This window comes from Corella eumyota, chromosome 5 (genome assembly GCF_963082875.1).
Source record: "Corella eumyota chromosome 5, kaCorEumy4.1, whole genome shotgun sequence".
Lineage (NCBI taxonomy): Eukaryota > Metazoa > Chordata > Ascidiacea > Phlebobranchia > Corellidae > Corella > Corella eumyota.
In genome coordinates this window covers 9305420-9323571 of record NC_137494.1, presented here as the reverse complement: position 1 = coordinate 9323571, position 18152 = coordinate 9305420, and the positions used below count along the sequence as shown (strand labels likewise).

Below are 18152 nucleotides of genomic sequence, written 5' to 3'. Positions count from 1 at the left end.
AATATTGATGTTAAAAGTAAAAACAAAATATGCCCCGACCCGGGATTGAACCAGGGACTTTCAGATCTTAAGTCTGACGCTCTCCGAACTGAGCTATCGAGGCTCCTGTAAAAATACATTGTCTCGCCTTCTTAATTAATTCTCTTTTTGGATAAAAAAAATTTCTTAAATCAATTTCTATCGACTAAGCCATGCGTTGTTTGTGTGGAAGGATATTAAACAAAAGAATGGCCAGTACGGGGATCGAACCCGCGACATTCGCGTTATTAGCACGACGCTCTAACCAGCTGAGCTAACCGGCCAGATACTTTACAGCTTATTTACAAATTGTCAATAATTCGGAACGAGTTCATTATTATGGACTAAAAAACAATTCCATCTGCTTTACAAGCAGAAGGCCATGAGTTTAAGTCTCGCTGAACTAATTTTATTGCCATAAATATAAACAGAAATTATTGTGTAGTTATATGCATTCTTTACTTTATAAAAAACTACAGCAAAATTTATTAATTTTAGACGTAAGACAATTTTTACCAATCATTTTTGAATAAACAGCAGTCTATATTTATTTTAGAGTATTAAAACGTTGCAGTTTGATCAACCAATGTACTTCTACAGACCTATTTTAACGTCTGCTCTACACAAATAAGGTTATAGGTTTAAAACTCATTAAACCTATTCTTTAGGTATATACCACACTGTATGTTTATCTTTTTAAAACTGCGTTCTTTTTAAAATTTATCATTAATATCTAAATTTTAAAAGTGGTCATATTGAACCCTTTTAAATTTCTATTCACCGCCTTTATATTTTTCTTGTAGTGATAAATGGTAAATACCAAAAACGATTGTAAATATTGTTTAAAGATAACAATAAAATGTTTTATGTAATTGCCTTTATAAATAGAAATAATCATTTTAATCATCCTCAATTTTATTTAAGTTAAAAATATTAAATTGTTCTGTAATATAGTTCCGATGGGGTTTGCGCCCATGACCTTCTGCGTGTAAAGCAGACGTGATAACCACTACACTACAGAACTCGTTGGAAACATTGTTCTAGATACAAAGGAGTGAATCACCTCACAGAGTTTTATTATTTTTCAAAATAAAAGCGGTTACTAGTTAATATTATTAACTTAAAATAAGCAAGTTAATATTATTTTTAGTAACATTTAAATCTTAACTTGTAAAAACTTCACTAAATACCTATATAATGGATTTTAACGAATAATACGTTAACGCTATTAACGCTTTTAAATGTTAGCTTTGATGAGTTTTTAAACCGTAACTTTCTGCATAAAGAGTAGACGTAATTATGTAAAAGTTTTAATTATTTTCATTTGTTTAAACTATTAAAAGTTTAGTTCCGTTGAGGCTTGAACCCATGACCTTCTGCGTGTTAGGCAGACGTGATAACCACTACACTACGGAACTCGATGTTCATTAAATTCGTAGAAGCAAACTGGTTAATAATATCACAACGTCTTTATCTCTATGCGTATAATTACGATTTGTCTGTATGTCTTTTGTATAATAAGGCGTATAAATATTTTATAGTTATTATCGCAAAAAAATTACATTTAACCGTCCACAAATTTGCATCAGTTGCATTTTAGTCAAAATTAAGCCGAAAGATCACGCAATTAAGATAACGTTCTATGCTACAAAAACGTTCCAAAATCACTCAACATGGCAACAGGTGTAAACACGTGACTAGAAATAGATAACAACTTTAACGTAAACAACAAGATAGCTGATTTGTTATAGTATTTAATAACAGTATCTCAGTAGTGTCTACAATCATTTGTGTAAGAAACCTAACTAACTGGAGAATGATGAAGATTAACGTTATAATCACATTCAGTACACTTAACAAGGCATTTCAATTTTTTATGGACAAAATAAAAATACATAAAAATGTTAGATATTTTTTACCAAAAAATGGAGGACCCGGGCATCGATCCCGGTACCTCGCGCATGCTAAGCGCGCGCTCTACAATGTGAGCTAGACCCCCACGCCAACACCCATTCACGATCCACGAATTCGATCCCCGACTTTTCTAATGTGACATAGACCGACCTTGTCACCAGATTTTGGATCTTAAAATTTAGAAATAATACGGCACTATACCAAGTATTTGCTTTGTTAAGTCGGCTTTTAAGGTTAATTACGGTCCTAATGTAATAATCTTTTTAAAGTTATATAAAACTGATATTGTAATAAATTAAAATATATAAAAGTAATTCGTTTTATATATTATTTTATAAAAATTTAAATTTATTAAACAATTTATGAATAATTAATCTTTCATATATTTGAATAAATTAACAGATCATTTTCAGATCTTTAGTCTGACTCTCTCCCATGTGTTATCGAATCTGAAGTTTTTTAACTAAATCTAGCGTTTTGGTATTTCCTTTTCTTTCTAATGCCAAGGACAATAAAGTTGTGTAAACCGCCTAAATATTGATGTTAAAAGTAAAAACAAAATATGCCCCGACCCGGGATTGAACCAGGGACCTTCAGATCTTCAGTCTGACGCTCTCCCAACTGAGCTATCGAGGCTCCTGTAGAAATACATTGTCTCGCCTTCTTAATTAATTCTCTTTTTGGATAAAAAAAAAATCTTAAATCAATTTCTATCGACTAAGCCATGCGTTGTTTGTGTGGAAGGATATTAAACAAAAGAATGGCCAGTACGGGGATCGAACCCGCGACATTCGCGTTATTAGCACGACGCTCTAACCAGCTGAGCTAACCGGCCAGATACTTTACAGCTTATTTACAAATGGGTCAATAATTCGGAACGATTCCATTATTATGGACTAAAAGACAATTCCATCTGCTTTACAAGCAGAAGGCCATGAGTTTAAGTCTCGCTAAACTAATTTTATTGCCATAAATATAAACAGCAATTATTGTGTAGTTATATGCATTCTTTATTTTATAAAAAACTACAGCAAAATTTATTAATTTTAGACGTAAGACAATTTTTACCAATCATTTTTGAATAAACAGCAGTCTATATTTATTTTAGAGTATTAAAACGTTGCAGTTTGATCAACCAATGTACTTCTACAGACCTATTTTAACGTCTGCTCTACACAAATAAGGTTATAGGTTTAAAACTTATTAAACCCATTCTTTACCACACTGTATGTTTATCATTTTTAAAACTGCGTTCTTTTTAAAATTTATCATTAATATCTAAATTTTAAAAGTGGTCATATTGAACCCTTTTCAATTTCTATTCACCGCCTTTATATTTTTCTTGTAGTGATAAATGGTAAATACCAAAAACGATTGTAAATATTGTTTAAAGATAACAATAAAATGTTTTATGTAATTGCCTTTATAAATAGAAATAATCATTTTAATCATCCTCAATTTTATTTAAGTTAAAAATATTAAATTGTTCTGTAATATAGTTCCGATGGGGTTTGCGCCCATGACCTTCTGCGTGTAAAGCAGACATGATAATCACTACACTACAGAACTCGTTGGAAACATTGTTCTAGATACAAAGGAGTGAATCACCTCACAGAGTTTTATTATTTTTCAAAATAAAAGCGGTTACTAGTTAATATTAATACCTTAAAATAAGCAAGCTAATATTATTTTTAGTAACATTTAAATCTTAACGTGTAAAAACTTCACTAAATACCTATATAATTGATTTTAACGAATATTATGTTAACGCTATTAACGCTTTTAAATGTTAGCTTTGATGAGTTTTTAAACCGTAACTTTTTGCATAAAGAGTAGACGTAATTATGTAAAAGTTTTAATTATTTTCATTTGTTTAAACTTTTAAAAGTTTAGTTCCGATGGGGCTTGAACCCATGACCTTCTGCGTGTTAGGCAGACGTGATAACCACTACACTACGGAACTCGATGTTCATTAAATTCGTAGAAGCAAACTGGTTAATAATATCACAACGTCTTTATCTCTATGCGTATAATTACGATTTGTCTGTATGTCTTTTGCATAATAAGGCGTATCAATATTTTATAGTTATTATCGCAAAAAAATTACATTTAACCGTCCACAAATTTGCAGCAGTTGCATTTTAGTCAAAATTAAGCCGAAAGATCACGCAATTAAGATAACGTTCTATGCTACAAAAACGTTCCAAAATCACTCAACATGGCAACAGGTGTAAACACGTGACTAGAAATAGATAACAACTTTAACGTAAACAACAAGATAGCTGATTTGTTATGGTATTTAATAACAGTATCTCAGTAGTGTCTACAATCATTTGTGTTAGAAACCTAACTAACTGGAGAAGGATGAAGATTAACGTTATAATCACATTCAGTACACTTAACAAGGTATTTCAATTTTTTATGGACAAAATAAAAACACATAAAAATGTTAGATATTTTTTACCAAAAAATGGAGGACCCGGGCATCGATCCCGGTACCTCTCGCATGCTAAGCGCGCGCTCTACCATGTGAGCTAGACCCCCACGACAACACCGATCCACGATCCACGAATTCGATCTCCGACCTTTCTAATGTGACATAGACCGACCTTGTCACCAGGTTTTGGATCTTAAAATTTAGAAATAATACGGCACTATACCAAGTATTTGCTTTGTTAGGTCGGCTTTTAAGGTTAATTACGGTCCTAATGTAATAATCTTTTTAAGGTTATATAAAACTGATATTGTAATAAATTAAAATATATAAAAGTAATTCGTTTTATATATTATTTTATAAAAATTTAAATTTATTAAACAATTTATGAATAATTAATCTTTTATATATTTAAATAAATTAACAGATCTTTAGTCTGACTCTCTCCCTTGTGTTATCGAAGCTGAAGTATTTTAACTAAATCTAGCGTTTTTGTATTTCCTTTTCTTTCTAATGCCAAGGACAATAAAGTTGTGTAAACCGCCTAAATATTGATGTTAAAAGTAAAAACAAAATATGCCCCGACCCGGGATTGAACCAGGGACTTTCAGATCTTAAGTCTGACGCTCTCCGAACTGAGCTATCGAGGCTCCTGTAAAAATACATTGTCTCGCCTTCTTAATTAATTCTCTTTTTGGATAAAAAAAATTTCTTAAATCAATTTCTATCGACTAAGCCATGCGTTGTTTGTGTGGAAGGATATTAAACAAAAGAATGGCCAGTACGGGGATCGAACCCGCGACATTCGCGTTATTAGCACGACGCTCTAACCAGCTGAGCTAACCGGCCAGATACTTTACAGGTTATTTACAAATTGTCAATAATTCGGAACGAGTTCATTATTATGGACTAAAAAACAATTCCATCTGCTTTACAAGCAGAAGGCCATGAGTTTAAGTCTCGCTGAACTAATTTTATTGCCATAAATATAAACAGAAATTATTGTGTAGTTATATGCATTCTTTACTTTATAAAAAACTACAGCAAAATTTATTAATTTTAGACGTAAGACAATTTTTACCAATCATTTTTGAATAAACAGCAGTCTATATTTATTTTAGAGTATTAAAACGTTGCAGTTTGATCAACCAATGTACTTCTACAGACCTATTTTAACGTCTGCTCTACACAAATAAGGTTATAGGTTTAAAACTCATTAAACCTATTCTTTAGGTATATACCACACTGTATGTTTATCTTTTTAAAACTGCGTTCTTTTTAAAATTTATCATTAATATCTAAATTTTAAAAGTGGTCATATTGAACCCTTTTAAATTTCTATTCACCGCCTTTATATTTTTCTTGTAGTGATAAATGGTAAATACCAAAAACGATTGTAAATATTGTTTAAAGATAACAATAAAATGTTTTATGTAATTGCCTTTATAAATAGAAATAATCATTTTAATCATCCTCAATTTTATTTAAGTTAAAAATATTAAATTGTTCTGTAATATAGTTCCGATGGGGTTTGCGCCCATGACCTTCTGCGTGTAAAGCAGACATGATAATCACTACACTACAGAACTCGTTGGAAACATTGTTCTAGATACAAAGGAGTGAATCACCTCACAGAGTTTTATTATTTTTCAAAATAAAAGCGGTTACTAGTTAATATTAATACCTTAAAATAAGCAAGCTAATATTATTTTTAGTAACATTTAAATCTTAACGTGTAAAAACTTCACTAAATACCTATATAATTGATTTTAACGAATATTATGTTAACGCTATTAACGCTTTTAAATGTTAGCTTTGATGAGTTTTTAAACCGTAACTTTTTGCATAAAGAGTAGACGTAATTATGTAAAAGTTTTAATTATTTTCATTTGTTTAAACTTTTAAAAGTTTAGTTCCGATGGGGCTTGAACCCATGACCTTCTGCGTGTTAGGCAGACGTGATAACCACTACACTACGGAACTCGATGTTCATTAAATTCGTAAAAGCAAACTGGTTAATAATATCACAACGTCTTTATCTCTATGCGTATAATTACGATTTGTCTGTATGTCTTTTGCATAATAAGGCGTATCAATATTTTATAGTTATTATCGCAAAAAAATTACATTTAACCGTCCACAAATTTGCAGCAGTTGCATTTTAGTCAAAATTAAGCCGAAAGATCACGCAATTAAGATAACGTTCTATGCTACAAAAACGTTCCAAAATCACTCAACATGGCAACAGGTGTAAACACGTGACTAGAAATAGATAACAACTTTAACGTAAACAACAAGATAGCTGATTTGTTATGGTATTTAATAACAGTATCTCAGTAGTGTCTACAATCATTTGTGTTAGAAACCTAACTAACTGGAGAAGGATGAAGATTAACGTTATAATCACATTCAGTACACTTAACAAGGTATTTCAATTTTTTATGGACAAAATAAAAACACATAAAAATGTTAGATATTTTTTACCAAAAAATGGAGGACCCGGGCATCGATCCCGGTACCTCTCGCATGCTAAGCGCGCGCTCTACCATGTGAGCTAGACCCCCACGACAACACCGATCCACGATCCACGAATTCGATCTCCGACCTTTCTAATGTGACATAGACCGACCTTGTCACCAGGTTTTGGATCTTAAAATTTAGAAATAATACGGCACTATACCAAGTATTTGCTTTGTTAGGTCGGCTTTTAAGGTTAATTACGGTCCTAATGTAATAATCTTTTTAAGGTTATATAAAACTGATATTGTAATAAATTAAAATATATAAAAGTAATTCGTTTTATATATTATTTTATAAAAATTTAAATTTATTAAACAATTTATGAATAATTAATCTTTTATATATTTAAATAAATTAACAGATCTTTAGTCTGACTCTCTCCCTTGTGTTATCGAAGCTGAAGTTTTTTAACTAAATCTAGCGTTTTTGTATTTCCTTTTCTTTCTAATGCCAAAGACAATAAAGTTGTGTAAACCGCCTAAATATTGATGTTAAAAGTAAAAACAAAATATGCCCCGACCCGGGATTGAACCAGGGACCTTCAGATCTTCAGGCTGACGCTCTCCCAACTGAGCTATCGAGGCTCCTGTAGAAATACATTGTCTCGCCTTCTTAATTAATTCTCTTTTTGGATAAAAAAAAAATCTTAAATCAATTTCTATCGACTAAGCCATGCGTTGTTTGTGTGGAAGGATATTAAACAAAAGAATGGCCAGTACGGGGATCGAACCCGCGACATTCGCGTTATTAGCACGACGCTCTAACCAGCTGAGCTAACCGGCCAGATACTTTACAGCTTATTTACAAATTGTCAATAATTCGGAACGATTCCATTATTATGGACTAAAAGACAATTCCATCTGCTTTACAAGCAGAAGGCCATGAGTTTAAGTCTCGCTAAACTAATTTTATTGCTATAAATATAAACAGCAATTATTGTGTAGTTATATGCATTCTTTATTTTATAAAAAACTACAGCAAAATTTATTAATTTTAGACGTAAGACAATTTTTACCAATCATTTTTGAATAAACAGCAGTCTATATTTATTTTAGAGTATTAAAACGTTGCAGTTTGATCAACCAATGTACTTCTACAGACCTATTTTAACGTCTGCTCTACACAAATAAGGTTATAGGTTTAAAACTTATTAAACCTATTCTTTAGGTATATACCACACTGTATGTTTATCTTTTTAAAACTGCGTTCTTTTTAAAATTTATCATTAATATCTAAATTTTAAAAGTGGTCATATTGAACCCTTTTAAATTTCTATTCACCGCCTTTATATTTTTCTTGTAGTGATAAATGGTAAATACCATAAACGATTGTAAATATTGTTTAAAGATAACAATAAAATGTTTTATGTAATTGCCTTTATAAATAGAAATAATCATTTTAATCATCCTCAATTTTATTTAAGTTAAAAAAATTAAATTGTTCTGTAGTATGGTTCCGATGGGGTTTGTACCCATGACCTTCTGCGTGTAAAGCAGACGTGATAACCACTACACTACAGAACTCGTTAGAAACATTGTTCTAGATACAAAGGAGTGAATCACCTCACAGAATTTTATTATTTTTCAAAATAAAAGCGGTTACTAGTTAATATTATTAACTTAAAATAAGCAAGTTAATATTATTTTTAGTAACATTTAAATCTTAACTTGTAAAAACTTCACTAAATACCTATATAATGGATTTTAACGAATAATACGTTAACGCTATTAACGCTTTTAAATGTTAGCTTTGATGAGTTTTTAAACCGTAACTTTCTGCATAAAGAGTAGTCGTAATTATGTAAAAGTTTTAATTATTTTCATTTGTTTAAACTATTAAAAGTTTAGTTCCGTTGAGGCTTGAACCCATGACCTTCTGCGTGTTAGGCAGACGTGATAACCACTACACTACGGAACTCGATGTTCATTAAATTCGTAGAAGCAAACTGGTTAATAATATCACAACGTCTTTATCTCTATGCGTATAATTACGATTTGTCTGTATGTCTTTTGTATAATAAGGCGTATCAATATTTTATAGTTATTATCGCAAAAAAATTACATTTAACCGTCCACAAATTTGCATCAGTTGCATTTTAGTCAAAATTAAGCCGAAAGATCACGCAATTAAGATAACGTTCTATGCTACAAAAACGTTCCAAAATCACTCAACATGGCAACAGGTGTAAACACGTGACTAGAAATAGATAACAACTTTAACGTAAACAACAAGATAGCTGATTTGTTATGGTATTTAATAACAGTATCTCAGTAGTGTCTACAATCATTTGTGTAAGAAACCTAACTAACTGGAGAATGATGAAGATTAACGTTATAATCACATTCAGTACACTTAACAAGGCATTTCAATTTTTTATGGACAAAATAAAAATACATAAAAATGTTAGATATTTTTTACCAAAAAATGGAGGACCCGGGCATCGATCCCGGTACCTCGCGCATGCTAAGTGCGCGCTCTACAATGTGAGCTAGACCCCCACGCCAACACCCATCCACGATCCACGAATTCGATCCCCGACTTTTCTAATGTGACATAGACCGACCTTGTCACCAGATTTTGGATCTTAAAATTTAGAAATAATACGGCACTATACCAAGTATTTGCTTTGTTAAGTCGGCTTTTAAGGTTAATTACGGTCCTAATGTAATAATCTTTTTAAAGTTATATAAAACTGATATTGTAATAAATTAAAATATATAAAAGTAATTCGTTTTATATATTATTTTATAAAAATTTAAATTTATTAAACAATTTATGAATAATTAATCTTTCATATATTTGAATAAATTAACAGATCATTTTCAGATCTTTAGTCTGACTCTCTCCCATGTGTTATCGAATCTGAAGTTTTTTAACTAAATCTAGCGTTTTTGTATTTCCTTTTCTTTCTAATGCCAAGGACAATAAAGTTGTGTAAACCGCCTAAATATTGATGTTAAAAGTAAAAACAAAATATGCCCCGACCCGGGATTGAACAAGGGACCTTCAGATCTTCAGGCTGACGCTCTCCCAACTGAGCTATCGAGGGTCCTGTAGAAATACATTGTCTCGCCTTCTTAATTAATTCTCTTTTTGGATAAAAAAAAAATCTTAAATCAATTTCTATCGACTAAGCCATGCGTTGTTTGTGTGGAAGGATATTAAACAAAAGAATGGCCAGTACGGGGATCGAACCCGCGACATTCGCGTTATTAGCACGACGCTCTAACCAGCTGAGCTAACCGGCCAGATACTTTACAGCTTATTTACAAATTGTCAATAATTCGGAACGATTCCATTATTATGGACTAAAAGACAATTCCATCTGCTTTACAAGCAGAAGGCCATGAGTTTAAGTCTCGCTAAACTAATTTTATTGCTATAAATATAAACAGCAATTATTGTGTAGTTATATGCATTCTTTATTTTATAAAAAACTACAGCAAAATTTATTAATTTTAGACGTAAGACAATTTTTACCAATCATTTTTGAATAAACAGCAGTCTATATTTATTTTAGAGTATTAAAACGTTGCAGTTTGATCAACCAATGTACTTCTACAGACCTATTTTAACGTCTGCTCTACACAAATAAGGTTATAGGTTTAAAACTTATTAAACCCATTCTTTACCACACTGTATGTTTATCTTTTTAAAACTGCGTTCTTTTTAAAATTTATCATTAATATCTAAATTTTAAAAGTGGTCATATTGAACCCTTTTAAATTTCTATTCACCGCCTTTATATTTTTCTTGTAGTGATAAATGGTAAATACCAAAAACGATTGTAAATATTGTTTAAAGATAACAATAAAATGTTTTATGTAATTGCCTTTATAAATAGAAATAATCATTTTAATCATCCTCAATTTTATTTAAGTTAAAAATATTAAATTGTTCTGTAATATAGTTCCGATGGGGTTTGCGCCCATGACCTTCTGCGTGTAAAGCAGACATGATAATCACTACACTACAGAACTCGTTGGAAACATTGTTCTAGATACAAAGGAGTGAATCACCTCACAGAGTTTTATTATTTTTCAAAATAAAAGCGGTTACTAGTTAATATTAATACCTTAAAATAAGCAAGCTAATATTATTTTTAGTAACATTTAAATCTTAACGTGTAAAAACTTCACTAAATACCTATATAATTGATTTTAACGAATATTATGTTAACGCTATTAACGCTTTTAAATGTTAGCTTTGAAGAGTTTTTAAACCGTAACTTTTTGCATAAAGAGTAGACGTAATTATGTAAAAGTTTTAATTATTTTCATTTGTTTAAACTTTTAAAAGTTTAGTTCCGATGGGGCTTGAACCCATGACCTTCTGCGTGTTAGGCAGACGTGATAACCACTACACTACGGAACTCGATGTTCATTAAATTCGTAGAAGCAAACTGGTCAATAATATTACAACGTCTTTATCTCTATGCGTATAATTACGATTTGTCTGTATGTCTTTTGCATAATAAGGCGTATCAATATTTTATAGTTATTATCGCAAAAAAATTACATTTAACCGTCCACAAATTTGCAGCAGTTGCATTTTAGTCAAAATTAAGCCGAAAGATCACGCAATTAAGATAACGTTCTATGCTACAAAAACGTTCCAAAATCACTCAACATGGCAACAGGTGTAAACACGTGACTAGAAATAGATAACAACTTTAACGTAAACAACAAGATAGCTGATTTGTTATGGTATTTAATAACAGTATCTCAGTAGTGTCTACAATCATTTGTGTTAGAAACCTAACTAACTGGAGAAGGATGAAGATTAACGTTATAATCACATTCAGTACACTTAACAAGGTATTTCAATTTTTTATGGACAAAATAAAAACACATAAAAATGTTAGATATTTTTTACCAAAAAATGGAGGACCCGGGCATCGATCCCGGTACCTCTCGCATGCTAAGCGCGCGCTCTACCATGTGAGCTAGACCCCCACGACAACACCGATCCACGATCCACGAATTCGATCTCCGACCTTTCTAATGTGACATAGACCGACCTTGTCACCAGGTTTTGGATCTTAAAATTTAGAAATAATACGGCACTATACCAAGTATTTGCTTTGTTAGGTCGGCTTTTAAGGTTAATTACGGTCCTAATGTAATAATCTTTTTAAGGTTATATAAAACTGATATTGTAATAAATTAAAATATATAAAAGTAATTCGTTTTATATATTATTTTATAAAAATTTAAATTTATTAAACAATTTATGAATAATTAATCTTTTATATATTTAAATAAATTAACAGATCTTTAGTCTGACTCTCTCCCTTGTGTTATCGAAGCTGAAGTATTTTAACTAAATCTAGCGTTTTTGTATTTCCTTTTCTTTCTAATGCCAAGGACAATAAAGTTGTGTAAACCGCCTAAATATTGATGTTAAAAGTAAAAACAAAAGATGCTCCGACCCGGGATTGAACCAGGGACTTTCAGATCTTAAGTCTGACGCTCTCCGAACTGAGCTATCGAGGCTCCTGTAAAAATACATTGTCTCGCCTTCTTAATTAATTCTCTTTTTGGATAAAAAAAATTTCTTAAATCAATTTCTATCGACTAAGCCATGCGTTGTTTGTGTGGAAGGATATTAAACAAAAGAATGGCCAGTACGGGGATCGAACCCGCGACATTCGCGTTATTAGCACGACGCTCTAACCAGCTGAGCTAACCGGCCAGATACTTTACAGCTTATTTACAAATTGTCAATAATTCGGAACGAGTTCATTATTATGGACTAAAAAACAATTCCATCTGCTTTACAAGCAGAAGGCCATGAGTTTAAGTCTCGCTGAACTAATTTTATTGCCATAAATATAAACAGAAATTATTGTGTAGTTATATGCATTCTTTACTTTATAAAAAACTACAGCAAAATTTATTAATTTTAGACGTAAGACAATTTTTACCAATCATTTTTGAATAAACAGCAGTCTATATTTATTTTAGAGTATTAAAACGTTGCAGTTTGATCAACCAATGTACTTCTACAGACCTATTTTAACGTCTGCTCTACACAAATAAGGTTATAGGTTTAAAACTCATTAAACCTATTCTTTAGGTATATACCACACTGTATGTTTATCTTTTTAAAACTGCGTTCTTTTTAAAATTTATCATTAATATCTAAATTTTAAAAGTGGTCATATTGAACCCTTTTAAATTTCTATTCACCGCCTTTATATTTTTCTTGTAGTGATAAATGGTAAATACCAAAAACGATTGTAAATATTGTTTAAAGATAACAATAAAATGTTTTATGTAATTGCCTTTATAAATAGAAATAATCATTTTAATCATCCTCAATTTTATTTAAGTTAAAAATATTAAATTGTTCTGTAATATAGTTCCGATGGGGTTTGCGCCCATGACCTTCTGCGTGTAAAGCAGACGTGATAACCACTACACTACAGAACTCGTTGGAAACATTGTTCTAGATACAAAGGAGTGAATCACCTCACAGAGTTTTATTATTTTTCAAAATAAAAGCGGTTACTAGTTAATATTAATACCTTAAAATAAGCAAGTTAATATTATTTTTAGTAACATTTAAATCTTAACGTGTAAAAACTTCACTAAATACCTATATAATGGATTTTAACGAATATTATGTTAACGCTATTAACGCTTTTAAATGTTAGCTTTGATGAGTTTTTAAACCGTAACTTTCTGCATAAAGAGTAGACGTAATTAAGTAAAAGTTTTAATTATTTTCATTTGTTTAAACTTTTAAAAGTTTAGTTCCGATGGAACTTGAACCCATGACCTTCTGCGTGTTAGGCAGACGTGATAACCACTACACTACGGAACTCGATGTTCATTAAATTCGTAGAAGCAAACTGGTTAATAATATCACAACGTCTTTATCTTTATGCGTATAATTACGATTTGTCTGTATGTCTTTTGCATAATAAGGCGTATCAATATTTTATAGTTATTATCGCAAAAAAATTACATTTAACTGTCCACAAATTTGCATCTGTTGCATTTTAGTCAAAATTAAGCCGAAAGATCACGCAATTAAGATAACGTTCTATGCTACAAAAACGTTCCAAAATCACTCAACATGGCAACAGGTGTAAACACGTGACTAGAAATAGATAACAACTTTAACGTAAACAACAAGATAGCTGATTTGTTATGGTATTTAATAACAGTATCTCAGTAGTGTCTACAATCATTTGTGTTAGAAACCTAACTAACTGGAGAAGGATGAAGATTAACGTTATAATCACATTCAGTACACTTAACAAGGTATTTACATTTTTTATGGACAAAATAAAAACACATAAAAATGTTAGATATTTTTTACCAAAAAATGGAGGACCCGGGCATCGATCCCGGTACCTCGCGCATGCTAAGCGCGCGCTCTACCATGTGAGCTAGACCCTCACGACAACACCGATCCACGATCCACGAATTCGATCTCCGACCTTTCTAATGTGACATAGACCGACCTTGTCACCAGGTTTTGTATCTTAAAATTTAGAAATAATACGGCACTATACCAAGTATTTGCTTTGTTAGGTCGGCTTTTAAGGTTAATTACGGTCCTAATGTAATAATCTTTTTAAGGTTATATAAAACTGATATTGTAATAAATTAAAATATATAAAAGTAATTCATTTTATATATTATTTTATAAAAATTTAAATTTATTAAACAATTTATGAATAATTAATCTTTTATATATTTAAATAAATTAACAGATCTTTTTCAGATCTTTAGTCTGACTCTCTCCCTTGTGTTATCGAATCTGAAGTTTTTTAACTAAATCTAGCGTTTTTGTATTTCCTTTTCTTTCTAATGCCAAGGACAATAAAGTTGTGTAAACCGCCTAAATATTGATGTTAAAAGTAAAAACAAAATATGCCCCGACCCGGGATTGAACCATGGACCTTTAGATCTTCAGTCTGACGCTCTCCTAACTGAGCTATCGAGGCTCCTGTAAAAATACATTGTCTCGCCTTCTTAATTAATTCTTTTTTTTGGATAAAAAAAATTTCTTAAATCAATTTCTATCGACTAAGCCATGCGTTGTTTGTGTGGAAGGATATTAAACAAAAGAATGGCCAGTACGGGGATCGAACCCGCGACATTCGCGTTATTAGCACGACGCTCTAACCAGCTGAGCTAACCGGCCAGATACTTTACAGCTTATTTACAAATTGTCAATAATTCGGAACGATTCCATTATTATGGACTAAAAGACAATTCCATCTGCTTTACAAGCAGAAGGCCATGAGTTTAAGTCTCGCTAAACTAATTTTATTGCTATAAATATAAACAGCAATTATTGTGTAGTTATATGTATTCTTTATTTTATAAAAAACTACAGCAAAATTTATTAATTTTAGACGTAAGACAATTTTTACCAATCATTTTTGAATAAACAGCAGTCTATATTTATTTTAGAGTATTAAAACGTTGCAGTTTGATCAACCAATGTACTTCTACAGACCTATTTTAAACGTCTGCTCTACACAAATAAGGTTATAAGTTTAAAACTTATTAAACCTATTCTTTAGGTATATACCACACTGTATGTTTATCTTTTTAAAACTGCGTTCTTTTTAAAATTTATCATTAATATCTAAATTTTAAAAGTGGTCATATTGAACCCTTTTAAATTTCTATTCACCGCCTTTATATTTTTCTTGTAGTGATAAATGGTAAATACCATAAACGATTGTAAATATTGTTTAAAGATAACAATAAAATGTTTTATGTAATTACCTTTATAAATAGAAATAATCATTTTAATCATCCTCAATTTTATTTAAGTTAAAAATATTAAATTGTTCTGTATTATGGTTCCGATGGGGTTTGTACCCATGACCTTCTGCGTGTAAAGCAGACGTGATAACCACTACACTACAGAACTCGTTAGAAACATTGTTCTAGATACAAAGGAGTGAATCACCTCACAGAGTTTTATTATTTTTCAAAATAAAAGCGGTTACTAGTTAATATTATTAACTTAAAATAAGCAAGTTAATATTATTTTTAGTAACATTTAAATCTTAACTTGTAAAAACTTCACTAAATACCTATATAATGGATTTTAACGAATAATATGTTAACGCTATTAACGCTTTTAAATGTTAGCTTTGATGAGTTTTTAAACCGTAACTTTCTGCATAAAGAGTAGACGTAATTATGTAAAAGTTTTAATTATTTTCATTTGTTTAAACTTTTAAAAGTTTAGTTCCGTTGAGGCTTGAACCCATGACCTTCTGCATGTTAGGCAGACGTGATAACCACTACACTACGGAACTCGATGTTCATTAAATTCGTAGAAGCAAACTGGTTAATAATATCACAACGTCTTTATCTCTATGCGTATAATTACGATTTGTCTGTATGTCTTTTGTATAATGTAACAAATAGCGTTATCACTTAATTTGCCTTTAAATTAATGATTGGTCTGCACCCGCTGATAAGGGCGTCACCGGATTGATTTAAGTTTGAGAGCAGGCAAAACGGGGGGAGTATTCAGGTGACGAGTTTGTGAACGTTTTGTATGTATATCTTTTCGCTATAATAAACTATAAATTATAATACGGCATATGATACGAAAGAACAAAAGACTCGAACGTTACATTGGAGGTCCTGCCGAGATTGTGTAGAATATTAAATTAAAATGTATTGTGCAACTTCAAGTGAAATTGGCGCACCTGAAGAATACTATAATGGAAATGAAAGCATTAGCCGATGCGACGATCTAGTAACCTATGGCGATTTAGAAGAAATTAAAAAGGAAATTGAAATTAAAGTCATGGTTAAAGTGATGGATACCTTTGAAAATATGAAGAAACAGTTTGAAAAATTACAGGAAGATTTACAGCTGTTCAAGGAATGGAAAAATAAACAAGAAAATGTGAAAAATAAAAATGAAGTAGAGATTTCTTTGTTAAAGACCACAATGTCACTATCAATAAATGATTTAAGGACAGAAGTTTTAAAATTGATTAAATCAAATGCTGTTGTTAATGAAACAAACCAAAATAAAATTCAAGAAGACACTGCAAAGAAAGTTAGTCACCCTGAAGAGAAAATCGTTTTGCCAAACTTCAATAGGTCTACGGGTAAAAAGGACAAAAAAGATAACAACTCCAGGAAGAAAAAAGAAATGATCGAAACAGAAATAAAAAATAATCCGAAAATAGTGAACATACGAAGAATAATTGCAACGCCACAAAAAATTCCCCTGCAGACACCAAGCTTAATTCGTAAAGAACAAAATCTGGACAAGGATATAAAAAGCATTGTTTATTGGAAGAATACCGGTTTAAAACGACCAAGTTTAAATATGTTTTGCTATGGCTCATTGAGCAAAACAGCTTATTCCTATTATCAACAATGGGACAGCCTTACACTGCAGGATGGTATATTATATAGAAAATGGATTTCACCCTACAATCAATCTGAAACTTATCAATTGATTGTCCCACGATCCCTTCAACAATCTGCATTGGACTTTTAAAAAAAAAAAAAAAAAAAAAAAATTATCATTAAAAATTATCACACGCCTAAAATGGCGCTAAAATATCTGCACAGAAGGTACTACTGGTATTTTAGTAGGTCCGACGTGCTTAAATTGTTAAGAGCAGAAAATTTTACTGTGGAAGAAGAAAAAATTAATTTCAATCACATCGTGAACTCATACAAATGTTTTTTTAATGGAGAAAATGTATGGCTAAGACAATTTGGGGATAAGCCTTGCGGCCCATATAAAGTAGTTAAACGTATTAACGATATAACATATTTAATCCGATCTGTCAAGTTTATGTCTTATCACATAGTTAGAGACATCAGGTTAATTAAATTTCATGAATTACCTGGCAAATCTTATTAGTATTAACTTTAAACGTATAATGTTCTGTATCCTCTGATGTATTATTAATGTTTACCGCTTTTATGTTTACTGTGTATGTTTTTGTTATATTGTAAAGTATTCCTTTATCGGGAAGGGAGGAATGTAACAAATAGCGTTATCACTTAATTTGCCTTTAAATTAATGATTGGTCTGCACCCGCTGATAAGGGCGTCACCGGATTGATTTAAGTTTGAGAGCAGGCAAAACGGGGGGAGTATTCGGGTGACGAGTTTGTGAACGTTTTGTATGTATATCTTTTCGCTATAATAAACTATAAATTATAATACGGCATATGATACGAAAGAACAAAAGACTCGAACGTTACAATAATAAGGCGTATCAATATTTTATAGTTATTATCGCAAAAAAG

The 18152-nt window shown here is 31.1% G+C and overlaps 24 non-coding genes across 24 annotated transcripts; all 24 read right to left on the bottom strand.

Annotated features, from left to right (window-relative positions):
- Positions 1-30: 30 nt before the first annotated feature.
- On the bottom strand, positions 31-103 carry Trnal-uaa (transfer RNA leucine (anticodon UAA)). The gene has a single exon. It is a non-coding gene; the product is annotated as a tRNA-Leu (tRNA).
- Positions 104-228: 125 nt separating this feature from the next.
- Positions 229-302, bottom strand: Trnai-aau (transfer RNA isoleucine (anticodon AAU)). Its single transcript has one exon. It is a non-coding gene; the product is annotated as a tRNA-Ile (tRNA).
- Positions 303-969: 667 nt separating this feature from the next.
- Positions 970-1042, bottom strand: Trnav-uac (transfer RNA valine (anticodon UAC)). The gene has a single exon. It is a non-coding gene; the product is annotated as a tRNA-Val (tRNA).
- Positions 1043-1363: 321 nt separating this feature from the next.
- Trnav-aac (transfer RNA valine (anticodon AAC)) lies at positions 1364-1436 on the bottom strand. The gene has a single exon. It is a non-coding gene; the product is annotated as a tRNA-Val (tRNA).
- A 1059-nt stretch (positions 1437-2495) lies between these two features.
- On the bottom strand, positions 2496-2568 carry Trnaf-gaa (transfer RNA phenylalanine (anticodon GAA)). The gene has a single exon. It is a non-coding gene; the product is annotated as a tRNA-Phe (tRNA).
- Positions 2569-2693: 125 nt separating this feature from the next.
- On the bottom strand, positions 2694-2767 carry Trnai-aau (transfer RNA isoleucine (anticodon AAU)). Its single transcript has one exon. It is a non-coding gene; the product is annotated as a tRNA-Ile (tRNA).
- A 1055-nt stretch (positions 2768-3822) lies between these two features.
- Positions 3823-3895, bottom strand: Trnav-aac (transfer RNA valine (anticodon AAC)). The gene has a single exon. It is a non-coding gene; the product is annotated as a tRNA-Val (tRNA).
- A 1048-nt stretch (positions 3896-4943) lies between these two features.
- On the bottom strand, positions 4944-5016 carry Trnal-uaa (transfer RNA leucine (anticodon UAA)). Its single transcript has one exon. It is a non-coding gene; the product is annotated as a tRNA-Leu (tRNA).
- Positions 5017-5141: 125 nt separating this feature from the next.
- On the bottom strand, positions 5142-5215 carry Trnai-aau (transfer RNA isoleucine (anticodon AAU)). Its single transcript has one exon. It is a non-coding gene; the product is annotated as a tRNA-Ile (tRNA).
- Positions 5216-6276: 1061 nt separating this feature from the next.
- Positions 6277-6349, bottom strand: Trnav-aac (transfer RNA valine (anticodon AAC)). Its single transcript has one exon. It is a non-coding gene; the product is annotated as a tRNA-Val (tRNA).
- Positions 6350-7397: 1048 nt separating this feature from the next.
- Trnaf-gaa (transfer RNA phenylalanine (anticodon GAA)) lies at positions 7398-7470 on the bottom strand. The gene has a single exon. It is a non-coding gene; the product is annotated as a tRNA-Phe (tRNA).
- A 125-nt stretch (positions 7471-7595) lies between these two features.
- Trnai-aau (transfer RNA isoleucine (anticodon AAU)) lies at positions 7596-7669 on the bottom strand. The gene has a single exon. It is a non-coding gene; the product is annotated as a tRNA-Ile (tRNA).
- A 667-nt stretch (positions 7670-8336) lies between these two features.
- On the bottom strand, positions 8337-8409 carry Trnav-uac (transfer RNA valine (anticodon UAC)). The gene has a single exon. It is a non-coding gene; the product is annotated as a tRNA-Val (tRNA).
- A 321-nt stretch (positions 8410-8730) lies between these two features.
- On the bottom strand, positions 8731-8803 carry Trnav-aac (transfer RNA valine (anticodon AAC)). The gene has a single exon. It is a non-coding gene; the product is annotated as a tRNA-Val (tRNA).
- Positions 8804-10060: 1257 nt separating this feature from the next.
- On the bottom strand, positions 10061-10134 carry Trnai-aau (transfer RNA isoleucine (anticodon AAU)). Its single transcript has one exon. It is a non-coding gene; the product is annotated as a tRNA-Ile (tRNA).
- A 1053-nt stretch (positions 10135-11187) lies between these two features.
- Positions 11188-11260, bottom strand: Trnav-aac (transfer RNA valine (anticodon AAC)). Its single transcript has one exon. It is a non-coding gene; the product is annotated as a tRNA-Val (tRNA).
- A 1048-nt stretch (positions 11261-12308) lies between these two features.
- Trnal-uaa (transfer RNA leucine (anticodon UAA)) lies at positions 12309-12381 on the bottom strand. Its single transcript has one exon. It is a non-coding gene; the product is annotated as a tRNA-Leu (tRNA).
- Positions 12382-12506: 125 nt separating this feature from the next.
- Trnai-aau (transfer RNA isoleucine (anticodon AAU)) lies at positions 12507-12580 on the bottom strand. Its single transcript has one exon. It is a non-coding gene; the product is annotated as a tRNA-Ile (tRNA).
- A 667-nt stretch (positions 12581-13247) lies between these two features.
- On the bottom strand, positions 13248-13320 carry Trnav-uac (transfer RNA valine (anticodon UAC)). The gene has a single exon. It is a non-coding gene; the product is annotated as a tRNA-Val (tRNA).
- A 321-nt stretch (positions 13321-13641) lies between these two features.
- On the bottom strand, positions 13642-13714 carry Trnav-aac (transfer RNA valine (anticodon AAC)). Its single transcript has one exon. It is a non-coding gene; the product is annotated as a tRNA-Val (tRNA).
- Positions 13715-14773: 1059 nt separating this feature from the next.
- On the bottom strand, positions 14774-14846 carry Trnaf-gaa (transfer RNA phenylalanine (anticodon GAA)). The gene has a single exon. It is a non-coding gene; the product is annotated as a tRNA-Phe (tRNA).
- Positions 14847-14972: 126 nt separating this feature from the next.
- On the bottom strand, positions 14973-15046 carry Trnai-aau (transfer RNA isoleucine (anticodon AAU)). The gene has a single exon. It is a non-coding gene; the product is annotated as a tRNA-Ile (tRNA).
- Positions 15047-15714: 668 nt separating this feature from the next.
- Trnav-uac (transfer RNA valine (anticodon UAC)) lies at positions 15715-15787 on the bottom strand. Its single transcript has one exon. It is a non-coding gene; the product is annotated as a tRNA-Val (tRNA).
- A 321-nt stretch (positions 15788-16108) lies between these two features.
- Positions 16109-16181, bottom strand: Trnav-aac (transfer RNA valine (anticodon AAC)). The gene has a single exon. It is a non-coding gene; the product is annotated as a tRNA-Val (tRNA).
- Between the last annotated feature and the right edge of the window lie 1971 nt (positions 16182-18152).